The sequence below is a fragment of the Trachemys scripta genome, chromosome 3, assembly GCF_013100865.1.
Source record: "Trachemys scripta elegans isolate TJP31775 chromosome 3, CAS_Tse_1.0, whole genome shotgun sequence".
Lineage (NCBI taxonomy): Eukaryota > Metazoa > Chordata > Testudines > Emydidae > Trachemys > Trachemys scripta.
The window spans coordinates 68,121,338-68,146,986 of record NC_048300.1 but is presented as its reverse complement, the minus strand read 5'-3'; positions in this window follow the sequence as shown (position 1 = coordinate 68,146,986).

Sequence of the window (25,649 nt, the reverse complement as noted above, 5' to 3'; positions counted from 1 at the left end):
AAAAAAGATATCAAGTTAGTTTGACAGGATCTATCTTCTATAAACCCATGCTGATTGGCATTAATAATATTGCTCTCCTTTAATTCTTTATTAATCAAGTGCCATATCAGTTCCATTATTTTGTCCGGGACTGATGTCAGACAGACTAGCCTATAATTACCTGGGCTGTCACATTTACCCTTTTCAAATATTGGTACAACATTAGCTTCTATATTCAGGCTGCTGGACACACAAAGACTCTGTAGTTCTCCCTGGTTCTCCAGTGCCCCAACTGAAGAACATTCTCTATGCTGTCTAAAGGCATCACAGAGCCTCTTATACCACTGTCTTGCACCTTCTTTCCTTATTTGTATCATTGCAAAGTGGATATAAAAATATACCACATGGGATTGGTGATGGTTTATACCCAGGTCAAACTTCTCTGTAAATCCTGACCTAGATCAAGGGTTACACCATACCTTTTGAAAACTGACTGGTTTATTGCAGCCAATGCAAAAAGGTGCTGAGCATTTTCACCTCCCACTGATAACAGTGGGAATTTTGCCTGAGTAAACACTAAGTAAACGGTGAGTAAGGGCCTCAGGCTTCATCCCAATGAGAGATGAGGGTTCTCAGCACCTCTCAGGCCTGATCCCAAGGTAAGCTTACAATTGTGCTTGCCCTCAGTAACACCCATGCAACTCCTCTGATGGTGTTTGCTGACAGCAGAATTTGGCCCATTGTGTTTCTTCTCATTTGACAATAATATCCATTTCTTTCATACAAAACTCAGGAAATCTGCCTTCTAACAATAATTTATGTACTTTCTAAGAGACATATGCTGTTTTGTCAGCATGAAGGCCCCATAAATGTATTAGTACTGGATCTTTAACCCTTAGACTGTTCTGTTAGACCGGAGACTTTTTAATGCCACAAGGAAAAACAAATACAAATAGGAGCTTTCACTTTATCGGTGCAGAGCTGATATGGCAATAGCTCACTGGATTAGATCAGATCAGACTTGACAAGCTTGCTCCTCTGTTGGGATCACAGCTTGAGTGTGGGCTTGTTGTGTCGGAATGGGCCTACTGTACCCAAACAGCTGAGCTTACTCCAGCTTTCAAAGGAACATTTTATACTCATTATACATGCAGCATAATTTCAAAATATGTCCCTAGCACTAAAATGCAAGAGGAGGACATTGAAAATTAGAAAGTGGTGGAGAAGACACAATGGAAATGAGTCATTCAGAGCTCCAAGATAACCACTCGAGGCCTACCCAAAGTGGACTGTTACAAGTTATCATGAACAAGGAGAGAAGGGCTGCTTGACGCATTGATAACAAAGAGAGGGGTTTATGAGTGTATGTACATTTTAAAAGTGGATAGAAGCAAAAGATAAGCTACAAATCCCAGGTTTCAAAATGTTATGATCTAAGTACAGAATTAATCACTGCCACAACTAAGAGATCATACATTCTGGAATGTCATGAGCTGTCCATGAGTTGTGTCATTGCAGAGGATGATAAATCACTGCTAAAGACATAACAACCAACATCATCACTGCTACATAACAGATCATGATGCATCAAGATCTTTTCTGAAATATTATTTACAGTTAGCAGGGGTTTGGAATGGCAAAGCAGAAACTGATATTAATCTTCTCTGTACTATGCCGGCCATGTACTGAGAAAAGCAGGGTATCTATGACTTTCAGTGGTTATATACAGTATATCCAAAAGGGATTAAGTATATATATTTCCAGATGGAAAAAAGGGAGGGGAGAGAGGTAATTAAAACCCCATTAATCAGACAATTGTGAACTCTTTTATTATGATATTTAGAAGCTGTTTGTAACTATGTAAGGTTTGTGTTCCCTATTGCAATTGTGGAGAGAGAATTAATTAATATACCTGGGAGGCGGGGTGAGGGGGAGAGCCCAATGCTTTTCAGAGAATGTCTAATGGTTTGGAAAAAAACTCAGAACTTCTTCTGATTCTTCCATAGCTATGGGGTCTTTTATTTTATAGATGTTTTATCTGTGTCTTGTTTTTTTAACTTACCTTTCTCCTGAAAACCAGGCTCATTTGTTCTATTACAAATATAATCACAGGAGAAACCTGATAATTTTTATGACTGTTTTCCTGACAAAAATAGAATTTTGGGTAAAAACTTTTGTTGAAAATACAAAATTCTGAAAATTTCTACTAGCTTTGTGTATGTCTCTCTCCAAACGCTTCCCCTTTCTTCATCAATCCAGAAAAAAGATTTATGAGGCTCAAGGATCACTGACTCATTCCTCCTCCTTTTATGAAAGGTGTGTCTGATTTGGTTCACATCATTCAACCAGTAGGATTAATAGTTCCATTTAAACAAAGACTGAGATCGGTATAGAAGGCCTCTGGGTAGGAAAAAACTTCCTGCTACAAAGAAATCTCTATCTACCTTCGACAACAAGAAAAAATTAAAGCTTTATAACGTCCTCCAAAGAATCATCCTACCTTGTCTCTGTAGGAATATTATCCAGCCACAGGCCATCCAAAAGACACAAGCAAAGTGCCTTTCAGTTTTATATTGGTTACTCATTCTGTGCTTGTCTCGTGATGTGAAGTCGAACCCTCCCACAGGTTTTAATTGAGTTAATTCATTGCCAGGCCCCTTCAAGCCTTTTGTTAAGTGCCTTCCAATACATACATTTTTCTGGCATGGTGTGTGTGTGTGGGGGAACACTTTCACAGCATGCGGGAAGCACACCACATACCTGTACACTTCAAATACTTCAGTCACTTACATTTTGTGTGAATGTTTTTGCTACTTAATGACCAGCCAAAGAATTTACTAGCTGCTGATTGGAATCAATACAAGGATTCTCCAGATTTTCTGTCCTCCTTCTTAATTGGATATTATCGCTCATTAACGATGCTGTCGAGCCTGTAGACTACTAATTGTCTGTGGTTCCTCACTGTTTCCCCCAAATGATCAGTCTTTTGTTCAAGTTCACAAAGTTTAATTTCTGTTCCACTCACCAAAGTGTGGAGAGCATCCAACTTTTGTTCCATTCTGAGAAGGGCTGAGCACACAGAGCCTGGACTCATCTCCCTGAACTGGTTTTTAGGATAAGCTGAAGTTCCAAAGACTCCTGCATACTTTAGTTATTCACCAATTTGCAGCTGTTGGAATCTATTTCTACTTTACAAGTTGCCAGAGAGCCTGCTCTGCCCACAGACCTTTGCAAAGAGTCCCATGTCTGATACTAGGTAGGGGCAATCCATAAGAGCTGGTTCAGGGCTGTTTGAACCTTTTGATAAACTGAGGAAGGGTTTACATTTGCCATATTTCGTCTCCACTTATCCGTTAGGAAGCTTAAATTCTTTCACAGAAAACCATTTACAGTGGAGCAAAATCCCTAGGAAAAAGTATCTTAAACTCCTGCAAACTGAGATTGTGCCACATAAGCCGAGTGGCATAACACTTACAAGCCGGTAGCTGCCATCTTGCCCCACCACGTCAGGTGGCATGATCCTTTTGCATTCTTGATAGTCTTGGAAAATTCTGGATCTGTTTTCAGCATTTTCTAATTCACTGCCTGGCCAGGATATTTTGGGTCAGTTTATTTAAAGAATTAAAACTGCTAGGACTCAGTTACTAGAGAATTTGGCAACATCGTTATTTTGGGTGTGGTAGCTTGTTTTGACCGAAGGCCTACTTGGTTTCTGTAGAAGTATGTTGTTGTTATTGTCCCTCTCGTTACCATGGTGATGTGAGTTACCTAGATGGTGCTAGAGGATACTTACAGCTCATGTAGCTACCATACACTGCTAGGACAGTTTGCATTGTAATCCTGGTTGTTGGTCAGAAATTCCTATAATAAGGAAACTGTTTACTATATGTGTCTCAATTACATTATATAAGAATTTAGCAAAAGGGTGGATACTCTCCTACTTGCATCTCTTTCTGCATTTCTGCCTTGCTATGTGAGCCTGTACTGGTTTTTACAAACTGGTCTTGTAATTTGAAAACTGGGTGAAATATTGGCCCCATTGAAGTCAATGGTAATTTTGCCATAGACTTTAGTGGAGTCAGCATTTCACTCTTTATTTTTGCTATCAACGGAATGACTCCCGGACACCTGGAATCAAGGTTTGCTGATACCCTGTCTGTGTGTTTGATTACATATATTTATACTATTTCTCTTCCTGATAACCCATATGCGTCTGCAGTTACAGATATAAAGAATTTTGAATGCCTACAGTAAATGTAGTGGTAGAAAGATACATATTTTGCTAATTTGCAGAGAATGTGGGTGTCTCTCCAGACCAATAGTTTGCTACTGTAGAGGAGCTTGTCATTTTCCAGCAATAAGATGTCTTGAGACCAGCTCTTGGAGAAAACATCTATACCAGGCATAAATGAGCGATTACTGCTTGAACCAGCACTAACTATAGAAAACGGTACTTTATTGTTAGCCAAATTGAATCTGCTATGGCAGAAGCTAAAATAATTATGCAAGGAACTAGATATGAGTAGGCGTGCTGCAATACTCCAAAAGGGCCTTATTATTGGAGTTTAAAGTACCCACCCTATACACACTCACATCCTATATCATTTGAAAGCTTATATTATGTATGTTTAGAGGAGGTATGATGTGGAACTGCCAAGTGGTGCTATAAGCCTGTAGGCGAGGTGAAACAATGGTACCCAAAATGAGAAAGTATCATTTTTTTGCACAGTTCCAGAAATATTGCACCATGACTATGACTACAGTTTTTACTCTTTAAATAAATTTCAGCACCTTAATGTAGTGTTTATGGGTCAAAGCTACCCAACAACAATGTATTAAAAGATTGTTAATGGTTTTGCATGAGCAAGTATTGCTTCCTCTTTAGCGTGTGGCAAAAATGGCAAATATCAACATTTCATGATATATGAACATGAAATGTTTTCACATTGCATATTCTGAATTGTTAGAGTATCTCACAAGTGATTATAATAGTTTTCTATCTTTTCAACTTGATGTTTGCTGACCAGATCAGTCTCATACTGAAGGTTGTGCACCAGTAGCAGTAGATTGTGTGCTCATAGTTTGTACTACAGAAGGGGTAGATATAAATGTATGTGAATTCCTAATGTAATGCTTCTCCATTTGTAAGCTTTTGTACATTATGATGGGCTGTACAAACCCCACACGGGGCCACAGGGGGTTAAGAAATTACTTTGGGTCCAGCCAGCCCCGCCCCACCACACCGTCAGCAAACGTTCCATCTGGTGGAGGAATTAAAAGATAGAGAAACACACAGTTCATCTGGTGGCAAACCTGGAAGAAAGCAGACCTGCAACTGGTGGCTCCAGCAGCGCAGAGCAGAGGAAAGGCCAAAATCTCTAAGATAACTGCCCCCAAAAGTCCCTCCCTGATGGTAGGGAGGACCCACCTCAGAAACAGTCAGAGAGGGAAGCATTCCCTTCTCCCCCACATATGGACCCTGGACATACAATCCCCCAGCCAGTCATGGGTCATAACCTTGACCACTAGGTCATGCTTCCTGACCAACCCCCCCCCCCAGCCCCCCCCGAGTGTGGACCTTCACATACATACCATGTAGCATCTAGTCTGTCTGGTAGAAGGGTTTAATTTTGCCTATGCATGCAGTACAAGCCTTTGAAATATTCTAGAAACTAGCTTTTTAATTCAGTGACACTTATACATAGGTCAATATTCGTGTTAGAGATGACACCTCACAGCTTCATGCTGAGCTTCAGTCACAGTGCTCACTAAACAAAAATGGCAATTTTTATACTAATATATAGATCTAATTTATATTTAATTTAGCACAACTCTGTATGCTTGTGCAGAATGAAAAATGGTGGTAGTGGTAGTAGTAATGCTTACAGTATACTTTAGGAATTTTACCTCGCCAGAGAAGTTACAGCTTAAGAAGACAGGGAAGATACAAGCCCCTTAAAGCTTACATCAAAGAGAAAAAGACTCTCCACAAACTTTGAAAAATGTGTTATTTGTCAAGAAAAACAAAAGAATGCAAAACTATCAAAAGCCACCAGTGCTGGACAGAATTCTGTGATGCTGGCAGCAGAAGCCAGGATAGATGAATTGTACTGACGGCTACTGGATGAGATTTCTAGTTTAGATGATGTGCCACCAGTACTCTATCCCAGAGGTCGCTTTCAGAAATACACAAGCAAGTCACATTTGGCACATATCAGAGCTGTATTGAAACCAGGAAAGAAAACAGACTGAATCTGATCAGAGAGCATCACATTCACCTGCTTCTGTAGCTACCAGAGCAAGCACATCCTCCAGTGACTGGTCCTGTTGCATTGTTTGCTTGAGAAAAATACACAAGAAAAACAAGAAAGTTCATAAAACAGAAACATTTGAGAGATCAACCACTCTAAGGGAGGCAGCACTTCAATGAGGAGATGGTGCACAGACTATCTGTGAAAGACTTGATTGCTAGATGCCGTTTATCACTCAACATGCCTTTCTTCCTACTTGAGTAAGACAAATCCTAAAGCAAAACCATCTAGTTACACTGTAACAATACAGTCCCTACATAACACTGCATTTTATCAACTGATTAAAGAGCTAGACCAGGAGTGGCCAACCTGTGGCTCTGGAGCCACATGCAGCTCTTCAGAAGTTAATATGCAGCTCCTTGTATAGGCACCGGCTCCAGGGCTGGAGCTATGGGCGCCAACTTTCCAATGTGCCAGGGGGTGCTCAACCCTTGGCTCTGCCACAGGCCCTGCCCCAACTGCACCGCTTCCCGCCCCCTCCCCTGAGCCTGCTGTGCCCTCACTTCTTCCCCTCCCGCCCACGAGCCTCCTGCACACCACGAAACAGCTGATCGGGAGGTGCAGGGAGGGAGGGGGAGACGCTGATTGGCGGGGCTGCCGGTGGGTGGGAGGCGCTGGAGTGGGGTGGGGGAGCTGATGGGGGCTGCTGGCTCTTTGGCAATATACATTGTTAAATTCTGGCTCCTTCTCAGGCTCAGGTTGGCCACTCCTGAGATAGACAATGATCTTATGTACAGCAAGAAGGCTTGTCTCCTGTCCAAGCTGCTACAAAGATATAAAATCTTACTTCCCTCAGATGTAGAAACTGCAAACTATTCCAGTAGCAAATTACAGGAAAGGTTAGAAAAACACTGTAGTTCTGCAATTTCATTCCATGCACAGCATGCACAAAGCAAATCTACCATTGTTCTATGCAGCGCAATAACATTATCTAATGCTATCTAAGCTGCTAGTAAACTGAAGCATGAATTTAAGATATCCAAATGTTTTCTGGATGTTCTGGCAAGTGAGCTTGATGAACAGCTTTCAAATAAACAAGTGGTTTTGTATAACATTGCTTTTACCCTTCGATATAAAACAGTCAAAAATGAAAGCCTCAGAATATTATCCAAAGCCAGGTGATTGTAGTTTAGATAGGTCAGCTATTTTTGTGACCCTGTTGGTGCAGGAGTTTGTTCTTTGGTTGGTAGATAGTATGTAACAATTCCAAAATTATCACACCACTGCACATAAGTCTTGAGTCACAGCCACGCGTGAGTTTGGATCTCACAATTTAATTGACATACTACAACTTCTTGGATTCTGCATCAGTTATGATGAGCTGAGACGATTCATCACTAATGCTGCAAAAACGGAAGTAGAAAGACTCCAGTGAGGTTTGTTCATTCCAGATGGAATCATACCCCTTCATGCTGGTGGAGATCTCATCCATGAAAAAGATAATATAGACATCAATGTAGAGACCACTGATGGAAAGAATACCTTCCATTCAATGGATAGAGTGGAATTTCAAGAACAGGCTGCAGATAGACCAGCAACTTGTAAAATTCCACAGTGAATATATGATTCAATATGCACCTAAGAGTGTAGGAGCCACAGCCAGCACAAACAATTCTTCTTGCTGGAGGTGAAGTAGCAAAGTCCATCACCGGTAAAGGTGTTGAAGAAGCCCAAGATTTATACAGTACTCAAGAGGAAGCAGATACAAGGATAACAAGGAGTCTGGTGGCACCTTAAAGACTAACAGATTTATTTGGGCATGAGCTTTCGTGAGTAAAAACCTCACTTCTTCGGATGCATCCGAAGAAGTGAGGTTTTTACTCACGAAAGCTCATGCCCAANTTTTTTCACCAATAGGAAAAACACAGTTCACCATACTTCCTGTTGTTAATGCATGTCCGGCAGGAGGTATGGTGCAGAAGTCAGGAAGGAGTGTGTCACTAATTATGAACACACGTATGATGTGACGCTTGTCAATTGTGCTGGTCATGGTGCCTGTTTCAATCCATGTGTTCCATTTTTGGAAAGTAGTGAACAACAAGGACCAAACCATCTGTACCAGGTGACCTAATTATTATGGTTCCTTTGGCACCAAGAGACCCATATTGGCACATACCGCATACAGAAACATCCTTGTATCTGGTATCAGGGGGTAGCCGTGTTAGTCTGTATCTACAAGGATAACAAGGAGTCTGGTGGCACCTTAAAGACTAACAGATTTATTTGGGCATGAGCTTTCGTGAGTAAAAACCTCACTTCTTCGGATGCATCCGAAGAAGTGAGGTTTTTACTCACGAAAGCTCATGCCCAAATAAATCTGTTAGTCTTTAAGGTGCCACCAGACTCCTTGTTATCCTTGTAGATACAGACTAACACGGCTACCCCCTGATACCAGATACAAGGATGTTTCTGTATGCGGTATGTGCCAATATGGGTCTCTTGGTGCCAAAGGAACCATAATAATTAGGTCACCTGGTACAGATGGTTTGGTCCTTGTTGTTCACTACTTTCCAAAAATGGAACACATGGATTGAAACAGGCACCATGACCAGCACAATTGACAAGCGTCACATCATACGTGTGTTCATAATTAGTGACACACTCCTTCCTGACTTCTGCACCATACCTCCTGCCGGACATGCATTAACAACAGGAAGTATGGTGAACTGTGTCATTCCTATTGGTGAAAAAAATCTGTGTTTTTGCTGTTCTCAAAACCAAAGGAGCTTCCCACTTCAGAGATCTTGCCAAATTTGAAGAGAGTGTTGGACAAGCCACAATTTCTGCAGCAAGAAAGTTGGTAGCAGTGCTGTATGACCAGAGAGAGAAAGAAAAGGAGCCCCAGAGAAGCCTGAATCGCTTATGCCTCAACCAAGCCATCAAAAGGGACAAGTGACTGGCTAAACTCCCATTATGTGTGGACAGTTTTGAAGAACATGTTAAAAAAGCATCTTGGCAAACAAAGATTTGGATGTTTTCTCACATAGGTAAACCAGATATTGGATCACCATTGCAACATGGATGGAAAAATATGGATGATACTCTTGTACCTTGTATTCTTCAAGGGCCCAAATGATATCTGAGTGTCTACAAGCTCATATTTGTGCCTGTACCAGTAGAAGTTGCTGCACAAGCAACTGTCTGTAGTCAGAACAATCTTCCCTGTGCAGAACCGTGTACATGCAAGGCAATGAAGACTGTGGTACCCCACCCACTCTTAACAAAGATCATAATGATGTTGACTAGAAATGTCCCTACTGCAAATACATTTCGATGATACCTGTACAAATGTATTATAAGATTTTATTTTACCCTTTGGATTGTTGTTGTTATGCTTTGAGGTCACAAAGAAATCCAACGTTATGTCTTGAAACAATATATTATTAAACTAACAGAAACTAATGCAAGTATTTCAAAGTGGTCATCATGTGTTGATTATGTCATTATTTATCCCCATTTCTATGATAACAGCACCATTTGACAGCTCCATATCCTACTACCTCATCTTAAAGTAGACATCATAAGCTTTCAAATGATGTATGCTGTGCGTGTTTGTGCATGTGCAGAGAGGGTACATTAAGTTGACCAAATTACCACTGTATCTGCTCACCTGTATGTCCAAGCTATTAATTCATTAATAGTTTATTCTCCAGACCAGCAAAGACGGTTGACAGGATGGTGGTAAATGGAGAATCATTCATGCATCTAGTAGACACCACGTACCCTACTACTCTCTATTATTTAAAAGTCAAACCTCCACTGTGGATATATCCTGTGTTAGGTACCTTTCTGTGGCCTCTGAACTTACTTGGGAGTGTTCCAGTTGGGAAGATCCTGTATGCTGCAATCTAGCCTTAGAGATCACAATCCCATGATGCCTTGGGGAAAGAGTTAGAGACTTCCTCTTCCAGGGAGTGCAGGGAGAACAGGCGGCAGGCTCCATTTTGGGGAGATTGCTGGTGTGGAGCTCTGTCCGTACCAGGAGCTGCTGCTAGGAAGCCAGAAGCTGCTGCTGAGAGCCTGCAGGGGCTTTGATTGAGCAGGGCTCTTCAGAGGTGGTTGGTGCCTTCACTGGAGCCAGGGCAGAGACTGTTGCTGAGCTAGAGCTGACTGAGGTGGGCCCTGTTCCTGGGTGAAGGAACAGCAAGCAACCCCACTCCTGTTTGGGAAAGCACTTGCAAGGGAAGGGGCACAGCAGAGAGACTGAGTCTGAGGGAAAGGCAGAGTGATCTTCCCACCAAAGCAGGACCCAGAGCTGCTGACCTTTGGTGGGACCAGCTCCAATCATTAGAGGGGTTGTGCAGCTTGTTGCCTTGGCTGGACTGATACACAGAACCAACAGGGTGCTGTCTCCAGTTGCAGATCTTCAAGCACACCCATGCAAGTGTCTAGGTCTCTGAAATCCAGAGGAGTGTACACTCCGGGGTGGGGTAAATGGTGGCAGTATAAATGCCAGTTACATAAGTATCGTTTATTACTGTATACTATATTTGTTAATTGATTTTATTCAACTGCCCCTGTGGATTTAAATTAATAGTGACATTTAATCTTAGTCAGTTATACCTTGTTTCTTTAAATTGTTAAGTAGGGGAAGACATAACACACTAAACCAGTGAATTACATCTGGATTGGTTCTCTTTTCTACCAACCATTCCTCAAATATCTTACTTTCATTCGTCTTGCCATTAGGTTCTATGATTCTGCTACTGAACAATGTTCCTTGGAACTTTTCTCTCCTGGATTTATTGCTGACTAACATTAAGTTAGAAGTGTTATAAAATTGCATCTACTCATCCATTCCCACTTTATCTTAGTCCTGCATTTCATACTTCTAAAGGTCTGTTTGCTCAGATAGCTGGTCACCCAAATTGTCACTGTTAGACTAAAAATACCTTGATGGCTTTAGCAATTTTGTTTGATTCAGAATTGGACATCACAAATTTTTCTGAAATGAAATACTTTAAACACCGAAGGTCACATTCACCTCTTAGTCACATCAGTGCAACTTCAATGGGATTTCAGAGAAAAAAATTAACCCAGAGGTTAAGATCAATGGAGACCACATGGCTTTTAGAAACTCTAGCATAATATTTGACCCATTTTTGTCCTCCAAACACAATATAACATCTGTTCTCAGTACTTTTGATTACCACTTTCTCAATATTGCTAGAAAAGCACTGCACTGGTAATTCATGCTCCGTCTACTTCCAAAATTTATTACTGCCTAATATTATTTTTAATCTGTGTAAAGATCTATTATGGAATCTTTACACAGATTAAAACTTCTGCAGAAGGCTATCTTTGGAGGTCTGGCACAGGGTGAGCTGTGCCTTTAAGTGGGATTTCAGCCCTGGATCTAACTTAGGCTGGACCTCCAAAACCTGCTGGGAGAGGAGTGGGAATAAAAATCAAACCACTTTCTCAGTGTGCAGGCACTGCTGGAGAAAGTAGCAGCCTGTGGGTGAGAAGTTGACTCAAGGTCCAGATAGTTCCTGTACTGAGTTCCCAGTTGAAAGGAAGCTGGGAACAGAGTTTGTAGCAGTCAGGAAAGGAGGACTAAAAAGTAGGTGAGCCTGACAAGCGAGAGCTGGGAGTAGGCCTGGGAAGAGTAAAGTGGAGCAGAATATTGGAGCTGACAGCTGCTTTGCTGCATGGAGCCTGGGGTTGGTGCTCCATCTCAGCCTTGGCACCTGGAGGTATTGAGTGGAAATCCCTGCAGTCAAGGGGCAAAGGGACCATTTGAAATCCCTGCAGCCAAAGGATGAAGGGACTTGTTTTGTTTGGACTCTTGTTTTGCTCTGGAAAGAGAAGACTTTTGGTAAAGCCTGAGAACTAAGTCACTTTCCCACTAGAAGGAGACTGCAGACCAGTACTTGGAATTTGAGGCAGCACTTTCACCTGATTATGGAAAAGTAAGCTGTACCCTCAGAGATCCTCACCAAACCAGCCACTTTCAGGACTGATCTCCAGTTCTTGATCACTATATTGGCTACTGTTGAAGTCCTAGATCAGTAAATATCACTCTGTTTACTTAAATGAAATAAAAAACTTGTGTCCATTTATTTTAGAGATCAGCTTGCACCTTCAGCTCTGGTCTATTGGAGTCTCCCATCTATTGGTATGAAACTTCTGAACTGATTGTACATCTCATATCAGGAATTTCCTACACATTTCAATTTGTCGCATTGATCCAAAACTGCTAGTACATCCACAGCATTTCTAAACAAGTTGGAGCCAGTGGTACCTTTCACATCACCCAAGAGTAGGGCTGTAGAATTATCAAAGCAAATTCAGTCGGCATCCAGAAATATGGATAAATATTCCATCTGAAGGAAGGTTGTCAGGATCTTAGATGGTATGGGGACAGGTGCCCTAGAAATACCAGAGAGATTAGGCAAAGAGAGATGCCAGTGACAACTATTGACTTTACTGAGAACTAAAGGGTTAGCAGTGGCCAGTTCAAACAACATTATCCGTTGTCTACTATCCAGTATGTACTTACAGAGCCTATCTTCAGTGCTATTGCTGGCCGGCAATGTTACTGGTGCAAGGCAGAAGAAACTTGTGTGGTAAGATAGTGTCAAATTGTCTCACCTGTTTGAAAGCTGGATTTGGAAACCATCAAAGCTTGTGCCTCTGCTCCTTTTAATCCTTCAGAGGATAAGTCTGGCCCAGGAGGCAAGGTGCAATGCAGAGTATTCCTTTTTCTGTGAAATAATGAGGAGAAGGAGGTACCATTCATTCAAACAAACAAACAAAAAAACCCCACTATGGCTGCTAGCTGGCCAGATAGCAAGTACAAGGAGAAAATACTTGTGTGCTACCACACTGGCACAGCTGCCAATGTGTGGCAGCTGATCCATCTGCAAAGCACACATCTTGCCAGGGCCTTGACTCAGAGTGGACTAAGAAAAAAAGTGTGTGTGTGTGTGTGTGTGTGTGTGTGTGTGTGTGTGTGTGTGTGTGTGTGTGTGTGTGTGTTGAAATCCACAGCATGGGGAGGGGGCATTCCCCACACAAACAGCATACGTATCAGGTTTCTTTCAATCCCCTCTGGTGTCTGTGTTGTTTAATGCTGATGAGACAATAGTTGGTCCAGCTCTAGGCTGTCATTTTCAGGTAACTTCCTTGGATACTGAACAACACTTGACCTTGACTTTTTTGGTGGGGTGCCAGGAAGCTAAGCTTCCCAGCATGTATTTTGGTGCTGGTACCTCTGTTGCTCAGACAGTTCAGGCTCTTCAATCATGTATCAGATTTGTTGCTTTATATTAGAAATGTATATACAAAAGAACCTCAAGGAGGAAGGGAGGGAGAGCTGTACTCCACCAGAATTCTGATTCTTCACTGTCAGCCAAGCAGAGGATCCAAAATCCAACAATGAGCTCCCTGCTCCAGCAGAAAAACATTTATAACCTCTCCAAGCAGAACTCTGGCAGAGTGATATAAACTGTGAGCTCCACAAGCTAATGACCTTGAAAGTATCCATTTATCTCAGCCTTTCCCCCCAGCATGAGATGCCACCAAAAATGTAAGAGTTGTTTTTGTTTGTTTTTGTTTTTTGTTTTAAGCAGAAAGAATGAATAGTCAGAGAAGGCACACAACATGGATGCTGTTAACTTTCACCTCACAGACTGGCGTCCTGTGCTGGAATCCCAATGGAAACCAACGGCCAAGAGTAATAGTTCCTCATGCATCAAATCCAACTACTCTGGGTCTGCTGTCCTGTGGAGAGAGGGCATTACAGCTCTGCTTTTATTACCTAGCTGTGCTTCACGCTGGCTGCTCCTCCATTAATCTTCATAAATACACAATATTTAAATCTAACAAACCTATTCCTTTGAGCCAGTGGTTGACATCATCTACCAAAGGCAGCTCAGAGCTCTGCATGATGTGACAACCCTGAGCTAAATTAAAAGCCAAGGAAACAAATCAGGGATGCCCCTTGAACACACAACTAGTACACAGTATACAATATTTCCTCGGGGACAAGGGTGGCTCTTTGCAGAATTGCATTTTGCAAAATCAATGTCCGTTTTCCATTACCTTTGCCTCTGTCCTATCAACCTTGTGTTTGCAGCTGCATGGAAGCCAGTAGTTGGCACAGCAGGGTGCTCCCTTACTTACAGAGTATACAATGTGGGTGTAATAAAGTTCCTTTCCATTTCCTTTGGCATTCAATACATTCTGTTTCAAGTGAAAAGCAAATTCATAATCTGTATAAACAAGACAATTTACAGGCAGGCAGAAATGCCATTAAAAACAGTCATTGCACTTCTAGAAACAGAAAACACCTTGGCATGTCAGGTTGCGTTCTGAATGTTTTAGTCCTCGGAACAGATGGGCTAGAACCAAATCACTGTAGCTGAATCCCCCCATATTTTGGGGGCTGACATTTGGAATCTGAATCGACATATTGTTGTTGCTCTGCTGCCACTCCATAAATTAGTGGGGCAGACAACCCCAGGCCTTCATGCACAGCCCTGTTAGTTGGGTTGTGTGCTGGGACTAGAGAATTTACCCAAGAGCGCCGGAACCTTTGTAGAAGTGCGGGGGCCCAGGCCAAAGTGCCCCCTCCCTCTCTGCGGCTGGCTGCTCCAGCAGTGAGTCAGCTGCCCTTTCTTCTGGTACCACAGCAGCCTTTGGTGGGCAAAAGGTGTAATTGCAGCACCTCCCTGGAAGAATCTATTATTCTGCTGGGAAAAAATAATCTGCATGGGACATGAATTCTGCGCTTATAGTTCTTTTGTTAAAAATGAGGAGCATGACCCCCTGAATCCTCTGGCTCCAGTGCTGGTGCTGTCACCTTCTCAGCAGCAGAAATAAGCATCAGCTTGTGTTTCAATTTTCAGAGTATAGGTAATGTACATCCTTGCTAACTGAACCACAGGCTAAAATCCAGCCTAAGGATCCTGGTTTTGATGTGTTTATAAGAGATGGGTTTGTACTGAAGCGGTCCATGATAGTCATCCTCTGATTCATTACCAGCAAGATTGAGAGTCACTAGTGACATGAAGACAAAGTTAAAAGAAAAAAAAATCTCTTGCATCATCATTGCATTCTTTGCTCAGCCAAAACTCCCTATTGTCAGCTAGCTAGTGTCATTAGTGCTAGAAGTTTTGAGTGTGCAAGGAATACAGGATTGGGATATTATCTATACACGAATGGGAATTTGGAGTGTTTCCCTGACAGTGTAAAGCACCAGAACATTATTCTTTTGGGGGATTATACAAGCCTAATCATAATTACATCATTCAAAATGTAATTTTAATGGGTGCCCTACTTTTGGGGAAATATACCCCTAAATCATTAAAAGCCCTGGCATTTCTCTTTATTTCAGTAAATCAAGCCCTATATTCTTTAAATGTTGCCTGCATTCAAAGCCTTGGTTTGAATTCAGTCCAATTGAATCATACAGACCTTCAATAATTTTTAGTCATTTTCACTAGATTTCTGTTGGATTAAATTACAAATAAGGCCACACTACAGGCGTAAAAAGACAAGGGTCTCATATCTCTCAGGAGAGTGCCCCAACCACTGAGCTATGGATATTCTGATGCAGGGTTCCCTCTATCTCTCCTGTTGAAGCTGTTCCACTGTGGATAAATAATAAAAGAGACTGGAGCAGGGAACTGGACCCTGGGTCTTCCACGTCCCACGTGGGTGCCCGAACCACTGGACTATAAGTCATTCTTACAGTCTCTCTGGCCCAATGTCTATTTAAGTGTTTATCCACAATGGAACAGTTACTGGGCCATTGTTTGTGCATGTGTGAGAGAGAGAGGTGCAGGACCCCTATTCAAATCCTTTCTCTTCCACTGGCAGAGAAGGAGGAATGGAACCCAGATCTCCCACTTCCCACACAAGGGCTTTAACCACTGGGCTAAAAGTTATGAGATGGGCACCACCATCATCGCCTTGTTACAAAATGACATAGGTGCCTAACTCCAAAGAGGGGTTCCCGGCTGTGAATCGCAAGCACAAATAGGTGCCTTCCTGCAGCCGGGACTTAGGCGTCTATCTCCAGGAAAGGGACAGGGGTTAGCACACGCTCCCCTTGTTAGCATCTCTGATGGGATAGCTTAGGCAGCTCCCCACCTACTGTTCTGGCTTTTGTGAATCCTGTTCTGAGGTGCCCATCTCTCCCTATTCATTATATAAAGATATTAGGCACCAAACTCAGGCTTTGCGAATCACAGTGTTGTTCCTCTAGGGCTTGTCTATACTTACCGCGCTGGTTCGGCGGCAGGCAATCGAACTTCTGGGTTCGATTTATCGCGTCTAGTCTGGACGCGATAAATCGAACTCAGAAGTGCTCCCCGTCGACTCCGGTAATCCTGCTCGCCGCGAGGAGTACGCGGAGTCGACGGGGGAGCCTGCCTGCCGGGTCTGGATGGGGGTAAGTTCGAACTAAGGTATGTCGACTTCAGCTACGTTATTCACGTAGCTGAAGTTGCGTACCTTAGTTCGATTTGGGGGTTTAGTGTAGACCAGGCCTTAATTTTCTAGGCACCTGTATCACAGCCCCTAACTCCTTTTGAGCATTCAGGCCTTCAGCATTTGCTTAAACATCCATCATTATTCAATGAATTATTTAAGGGGACTATTTGCAAATTAAGATACTACTCGTCATGAATAAGGGTATCAGAATCTGGCCTGATAAAAATACTTGTATGATACATATATACGATTCTTTCTTAAAAAACAAAAATCCTTCACAAAAATGTAAATGTCAGTCTTTTTAAAGTGTGCTCTCACAGTGAGTAATACACCGGAACTGATTTATATATAAAATATATGTTTGTATGAAAAGCATTTGCAGCGTGTTCTAAAAATAAAAGACATTTCAGAGCTTTTTGGGCAAAGAAACCATTGCATACTTTTCTATTTTATTTCCCTTAAAATTAATAAAATTAATTAAAATCCAGCCCTCTGCTGATGTACAGTCTGTGAGGCAATGAATCACAGATTCTTATGCAAATACCTTTGGTCTAGTTCCTAGACTCCCCAGCTATGCATTCAGAATATCATAGTGGACAAAGTAGAGCTGTGTGGAAGTAGTGAACATTTTTTGGGTGCAATTCTGCACAAAAGTTGTCACCCTTTTGTTTTGGTGATGTCATTTTTTGGAGCCAAGTCAGGATAATCGTTATTTTTCTCATTGAAACATTGTGACAATGTCAAAAGCTGTCTTTCAATCAAGATTTCTTGCTTGCAATATTTAAGGCAGATCTGGAGAAGGGTTTGTGACCAACTTTGACATTTATTTTTGTGTGCTATATGGCCCCAATCCAGCAAAGTACTTAAGCATTTGCTTAACTTTAGGCTCGGGAGCAGTCTCATTGACTTCATTGGAACTACTCATGTGATCAAAGTTAAGCACATGCTTAACTGCTTTCCTGGCCCAGAGCCCAAATTAGGAAACAGGGTCCAATTTTTTTCTCAGTTACAGCTGGGTAAACCTGTATTAAATCCATTGATTTCAGTGGAGTTACTTGAGACAAGACAAGAATTTGGTAGTGGGTATAAGAGAGAGAGAAAAAGAGATAGAGAACTGTATTCTGCTGTTGGATGCTGCTGTTTCTGCTGCCCGTTTTCTCACTTTAATTCTCCCTCCCCAAAGTTAACTCAATGGGCATCACATAGCAGATAGTCAGTAGCCTAACAGTTATTCATCCACAAATAATACAGCAATCTCTTTTTTCCTCTTCAAATAGTTCTGCCTTCAAAATCTGTCAAGCCTCTACTCTCACCTCATTTAAGTCAGTCTGACAAACCACTTCTGCAGAGAAAGCCTACCAGAAATAAATGTTTTTACTTTAGTAAGAGTATCACCATCCCTAATAACCCTACCGCCCGCAACCATTTAAACCACTAGAATCATAGAATATCAGGGTTGGAAGGGACCTCAGAAGGTCATCTAGTCCAACCCCCTGCTCAAAGCAGGATCAACTCCCAACTAAATCATCCCAGCCAGGGCTTTGTCAAGCCAAGCCTTAAAAACCTCCAAGGAAGGAGACTCCACCACCTCCCTAGGTAACGCATTCCAGTGCTTCACCACCCTCCTAGTGAAATAGTGTTTCCTAATATCCAACCTAGACCTCCCCCATTGCAACTTGAGACCATTGCTCCTTGTTCTGTCATCTGCCACCACTAAGAACAGCCGAGCTCCATCCTCTTTGGAACCCCCCCTCAGGTAGTTGAAAGTAGCTATCAAATCCCCTCTCATTCTTCTCTTCTGGAGACTAAACAATCCCAGTTCTCTCAGCCTCTCCTCATAAGTCATGTGCTCCAGACCCCTAATCATTTTTGTTGCCCTCTGCTGGACTCTTTCCAATTTTTCCACATCCTTCTTGTAGTGTGGGGCCCAAAACTAGACACAGTACTCCAGATGAGGCCTCACCAATGTCAAATAAAGGGGAACGATCACGTTCCTCGATCTTCTGGCAATGCCCCTACTTATACAGCCCAAAATGCCGTTAGCCTTCTTGGCAACAAGAGCACACTGTTGACTCATATCCAGCTTCTCGTTCACTGTGACCCCTATTGCTTTTCTGCAGAACTGCTACCTAGCCATTCGGTCCCTAGTCTGTAGCAGTGCATGGGATTCTTCCGTCCTAAGTGCACGACTCTGCACTTGTCCTTGTTGAACCTCATCAGGTTTTTTTGGCCCAATCCTCTAAATTGTCTAGATCCCGCTGTATCTGATCCCTATCCTCTAGTGTATCTATCACTCCTCCCAGTTTAGTGTCATCTGCAAACTTGCTGAGAGTGCAGTCCACACCATCCTCCAGATCATTAATAAAGATATTAAACAAAACCGGCCCCAGGACCGACCCTTGGGGCACTCCGCTTGAAACCGGCTGCCAACTAGACATGGATCACTACCCGTTGAGCCCGACGATCTAGCCAGCTTTCTATCCACCTTACAGTCCATTCATCCAGCCCATACTTCTTCAACTTGGCGGCAAGAATACTGTGGGAGACCATATCAAAAGCTTTGCTAAAGTCAAGGAATAACACATCCACTGCTTTCCCCTCATCCACAGAGCCAGTTATCTCATCATAGAAGACAATTAGGTTAGTCAGGCATCACTTCCCCTTGATGAATTCATGCTGACTGTTCCTGATCACTTTCCTCTCCTCTAAGTGTTTCATAATTGATTCCTTGAGGACCTGCTCCATGATTTTTCCAGGGACTGAGGTGAGGCTGGCTGGCCTATAGTTCCCCGGATCCTCCTTCTTCCCTTTTTTAAAGATGGGCACTACATTAACCTTTTTCCAGTCATCCGGGACCTCCCCCAATAGCCATGAGTTTTCAAAAATAATGGCCAATGGCTCTGCAATCTCATCCGCCAACTCCTTTAGCACCCTCGGATGCAGCACATCCGGCCTTGGACTTGTGCATGTCCAGTTTTTCTAAATAGTCCCAAACCATTTCTTTCTCCACAGAGGGCTGGTCACCTTCTCCCCATACTGTGCTGCCCAGTGCTGCAGTCTGGGAGCTCACCTTGTTCGTGAAGACAGAGGCAAAAAAATCATTGAGTACATTAGCTTTTTCCACATCCTCGGTCACTAGGTTGCCTCCTTCATTCAGTAAGGGGCCCACACTTTCCTTGACTTTCTTCTTGTTGCTAACGTACCTGAAGAAACCCTTCTTGTTACTCTTAACATCTCTTGCTAGCTGCAACTCCAAGTGTGATTTGGCCTTCCTGATTTCACTCCTGCATGCCTGAGCAATGTTTTTATACTCCTCCCTGGTCATTTGTCCAATCTTCCACTTCTACTAATACATACATATGTCTGAACTGAGTGACCACATACTATTATTTCTGTTACTCACATTGTGACTGGTTCAGTCACAGAGACCCCCTTGGGACTATCACCTGACGTGCTTACTTTACCTCTGAGCCCATTTTCCCTGCCAGCTTGGGACTCCAGAACCCTGCCTTGTTAAGCCAGACACACTAGCCTGCTGCAACACAGACCCAGGTCTGGTCCATGCCCCCAAAGCTGCAGACTTTAACCAAAAACTGCTCAGCAGGTCACCTATCTTCAGCACCCAGTTCCAAATGGGATCCAAACCCTAAATAAATCCGTTTTACTCTGTATAAAGCTTATACAGGGTAAACTCATAAATTGTTCACCCTCTATAATGCTGATAGAGAGATATGCACAGCTGTTTGCTCTCCCAGGTATTAATCACTTACTCTGGTTTACTAATAAACAAAAGTCATTTTATTAAGTATAAAAAGTAGGATTTAAGTGGTTTCAAGTAATAACAGATGGAACAAAGTAAGTCACAAAGCAAAATAAAGCAAAAACATGCAAGTCTAAGCCTAATACATTAAGAAACTGTTTACAGGTAAAATCTCACCCTCAGAGATGGGCCAATAAGCTTCTTTCACAGACTAGATTCCTTCCTATTCCGGGCACAATCCTTTCCCCGGTACAGTCCTTGTTAATTCCAGCTCATGGTAGCTAGGGTATTTCGCATGACTTGCAGCCCTTTTGTTCTGTTCCACCCCTTTTTATAGCTTTGGCCCAAGGCAGGAATCTTTTGTCTCTCTGGGAAAAGTACCAGATTTAAGATGGATTTCAGCATCATGTGACATGGTCACATGTCCCGTGAGACCCCCCCATCCTCCATTCTTCCTGGGCTGGCTTACATGAACACAGAAAGGCTTGCAAGTAAACAGAGCCATTTACAACCAATTGTCCTAGTCAATCGGAGCCATCAAGATTCTAAACCACCATCAATGACCCACACTTTGCAAATTACAATAGGACCCCAGAGTTATACTTTATATTTCTAGCTTCAGATACAAGAATGATACGTACATACAAATAGGAGAAATATATTCAATAGGTTATAACCTATGTTATGATACCTTACAAGAAACCTTTTGCATAAAGCATATTCCAGTTACATCATATTCACACTCATAAACCTATTTCCATAAAACATATGGAGTGTAACATCACACACATCCTTCCTCATCTCTCCTGGTCTGTGTGCATGTTATCAATTCACTTGTTTGTCAAGCCTATCGTTTACACTTTGATCCTGCAAACACTTAGGCATCTGCATTACTTTACTCACTCCAGTAATCTCTTTGATTTCATTGCAATCGATGAACAATGCTTACGCAGATGCTTAAAGTTAAGTGCATGCTTAAGTGCTTTGCTGAATAGGGATGAACTTAAGCAGGTGCCTAAGTACTTTGCTGAATAAGCCCCTAAAAGCTTTCAAGATCAGGACCTTAGACTGTATTTTCCTCAGTCCAGGGATGTATCTTCTGTGTGTTCTCTGTAAAATGCCTAGCACACTTGTGAGGCCTCTAAAATAAATAGTAATTATGCTGAGCCTGATTGTCTTCTGGCTTGTACTAGCATAAATCAGAAGTAAACGTATAGAAGTTAATAGAATTAAACTAGTATAATAACAGGGTAAATTAGAAAGGAATCAAAACCAATGTCTTGACCTTTTCCTAGTTCTATGAAGAAAATAATATAAACATGCAATCTCCAGCAATAATGTAGCAAACAATAACAATGAGTAAATCAGCCACACCATACATATACCAACATATAATACCACACAGTACCATGACTGCACAATAGCAAATCTACATCACATCATGCAATAAGTCAGTCTCAACACAGCAAACCTACAAGTTTTGTATGGATGAGGGACGCGCCAAAGGTTTGGATAAGCATCCAGAAGTTCATATATCTAAATTAATGTCAAATATTTTATGACTCTTTACTTTTATTTGTAGCAACTATGTTTACCCCAATCACGTAGGAAGAGCAATGCTATTTTTGGTTGAAATATATTTTCAACCGCAAGTCAGTAAAATGTAAATAAATATAAGATGCACGTGTAAATTTGAAGGTTAAAAAAGCATAGGCTTTATTCTGAGCATTTGCAGACGCTCATCATCTATGAGGATCAGGCCCAGTGGCCCCTTCTCACTGTCCTCACTCAGATAAGATTCTGAATAAAGTCAGTAATGGTTGTTCTTTTTTATTATACTTAAAACGTTTAATTTTCTATTAGTGATTTGTTCTTCTTTGCAATTCGATGTAATGATCATGATATTTTAATATTACCCTGGTGCTGTCCTTTGGAAACCTCTTTAGGGGCATTGGTTGCACAGCATGTTGATCACTAAGCCAAAATGTTCTGGCTAAATACAGATATTTAGGTTATGGAGTTCCGCGCATATCTTTAAGCACGCAAATTTGAAAAATTCAACCTTAGTATTGCATCTCCATTGTACTGGGTTTAAAACATACTGCCATAGCCTCCATGTGAAATATGTCCAGAGGTCTTTTTCCATCCCTAGCTGACAATTACCCATGTCACAGACCCACGCTGTTTGGTTTAGTTGCTTATATTTACTAAGAAATAGTCCAGGACTCATATAGCTATTTAGAACTGAGGCTCATTCCTCGAGCTGTGTGAGGAAGCTTGCACATTGCCTGACCACATTATATCTGCCTCTAGCTAGTGTTATCACTCCTTCTTTTCCATATGCTTAAACAGAATTTTTACAAAAATAAATGAAATACATATGTACATTATGCAAAGAGTGTTCTTGAGCCTTGCTATATTTGAGTTTGCAGGATATGTATCAAGTATGTAGACCACTGACACTCCGTCTTTAACTATTAGAGTTAAGTGGAGTCAAACTGAGCCACAAAAGACTAAAATATTCAGGGCCTTTTACACCATCTCTGGCACTGAAAAGTAGTCATGAAGTGAGTGTCAATGTAACTTAAGCCCATTTTAAGGCCCCTTTACATTGCCAGAGCACTGTAAAATAGCCTTAGTGTAAATGAGAATCAGGCTTTAGAATACAAACACAGGCATGTAACCACAGATAAAACATTGTTAATAACACAATACTTCCTACAATAGTTAACAAGACTCTCATATTTCCACAAACATTACCACAATAATGAGTGCTGCAGAAAGATGGTATAGCAGTGTCCCAGGAAATATACAAAGAACATCCCCACTTAAAAACAGGGAGATCTATAGAGGTTTGGGAACATAAGAACATAAGAACGGCCATACCAGGTCAGAGAAAAGGTCCATCTAGCCCAGTATCCTGTCGACCGACAGTGGCCAATGCCAGGTGCCCCAGAAGGAGTGGACCTAACAGGCAATGATCAAGTGATCTCTCTCCTGCCATCCATCTCCATCCTCTGACAAAGGCTCCGGACACCATTCCTTACCCATCCTGGCTAATAGCCATTAATGGACTTAACCACCATGAATTTATCCAGTTTTCTTTTAAACGCTGTTATAGTCCTAACCTTCACAACCTCCTGTGCACTGCGTGAAGAACTTTCTTGTATTTGTTTTAAACCTGCTGCCTATTAATTTCATTTGATGACCCCTAGTTCTAGTATTATGGGAATAAGTAAATAACTTTTCCTTATCCACTTTCTCCACATCACTCATGATTTTATATACCTCTATCATATCCCCCCTTAGTCTCCTCTTTTCCAAGCTGAAGAGTCCTAGCCTCTTTAATCTCTCCTCATATGGGACCCGTTCCAAACCCCTAATCATTTTAGTTGCCCTTTTCTGAACCTTTTCTATGAACATGATTCATTTGGATTAATATAGCTCTTTAAAACTATGGATATGGCACTGAGTTGCTTTAGGGCTGGGCAAATTATAAGTTAACATGATACAGAATAAAATAGGTAAAGTTTCAGAAGACTACAATGTATGATCAGCAGTTTTGACTTACCTGAGTTGGCTCCCAGCACAAGCTCAGATTTAAATCATCTGTGTCCGTGTGCCTATCTGTGTCTCCCTGTTTTAATTTTATTGGCCATATTTTCCTAGGGTAACTGACGTGTCATAGTCAGGACTGCTATAATTTTCCATACAAAAGAGCAATCTGATACTTTTAGTTTGAATGACATTTATTTTACCCCAAGAGAATAAGAAAGAAAAAAAGTAAAGATTCAGGAAAAAATGCAGTAGACCCAAAAGGAAGGAGGGAAAACAGTGGCTTCGTGTCCTCTTGTACATCCCCGTATTCTGGGGCTATCTTGGGGCTGCTTTGACCTTGACCCAGGTTAGAATCACATAACCACTGGATTTTCATCCCCTGACTCCAGAGGAGGGACAAGCTGGCTCTAAGTGACATGCCCAAGGGCACAGACGGAGTCATTTTCAGAGCCAGGATGAAAACTAGAATTCTTGGCCTACAGCCCTCAGCACAGATCACTAGCTCATGCCTCTCACTAACAGCTTTTTGCCAGAAACTGGGAATGGGCCACGCGGGATGGATCACTTGATGATTTCCTGTTCTGTTCATTCCCTCTGAGGCACTTGGCCACTGTTGGAAGACAGGAGACTGGGCTAGATGGACCTTTGGTCTGACCCAGTATGGCCATTCTTACGTTCATTTACATTTTTAAAAAATGTATTGTGTGTGTGGGGGGTCTTATCATTCATCTTGCAGTCTTCAATATCACTTGGCCAGAATATTTTAAACATTCGTGACTATTCCCCTGACTACCAATTCTGTTGGCCGGCGCTTGGGTATTCTGGAAGCTTGGGTAGAAGACTAAACTTTGCATGTTGAATATCTCCCTTCTAAAGGATGCAAAATCTACTGGGAACAGGAGGGGACAAGAAAGACTGACGACGCTAGTGGATGCCAAAAGTATGAATTCCAGTTGCAAAGCTAACTCCCTTCCAAAATGGAGGGTCCTATATGCTTTGCATTTAGCTAGAGCTGAATCTAGTCTTGCCTGCTTCATTGAGATTTGGCAGCCTGCAGCTTTTCATTGTTGTGAATGCTCATCCAGACAGGGGTGCCAAGAATCAAACTGTAGTTCTCAAAAGCTCTGCACACTAGCCCCTTAGGGTACGTCTCCACTGCAATTAAAAACCTGCAGCTGGTCCATGCCAGCTGACTTGGGCTCGCAGGGCTGTTTCACTGCAATGTAGACTTCGGGCTTGTGCTGCAGCCCAAGCTCTGGGACCCTCCCACTCCACAGGGTCCTAGAGTCCCGGCCCCAGCTTCAGCCAGAAAGCCTACACGACAATGCAAGCCCTGCAGCCCGAGCCCTACAAGTCCAAATCGGCTGGCGTGAGCCAGCTGCAGGTTTTTAATTGAAGTATAGACATGCCCTCAGGGTCTGGCTCATCCTCAGAACTAGATGACCTCCTGAGGTCCCTTCCAACCCTGATATTCTATGAATCTGATCTCTTGGGGGCACCATTTTTAGCTGGGGGAGACTCATCTCTGAAGACACCACTCTCATGAGGGACCTATTAAAGCTCAGTATATTCACATTAATAAATTGCCTCTATCAGAATAA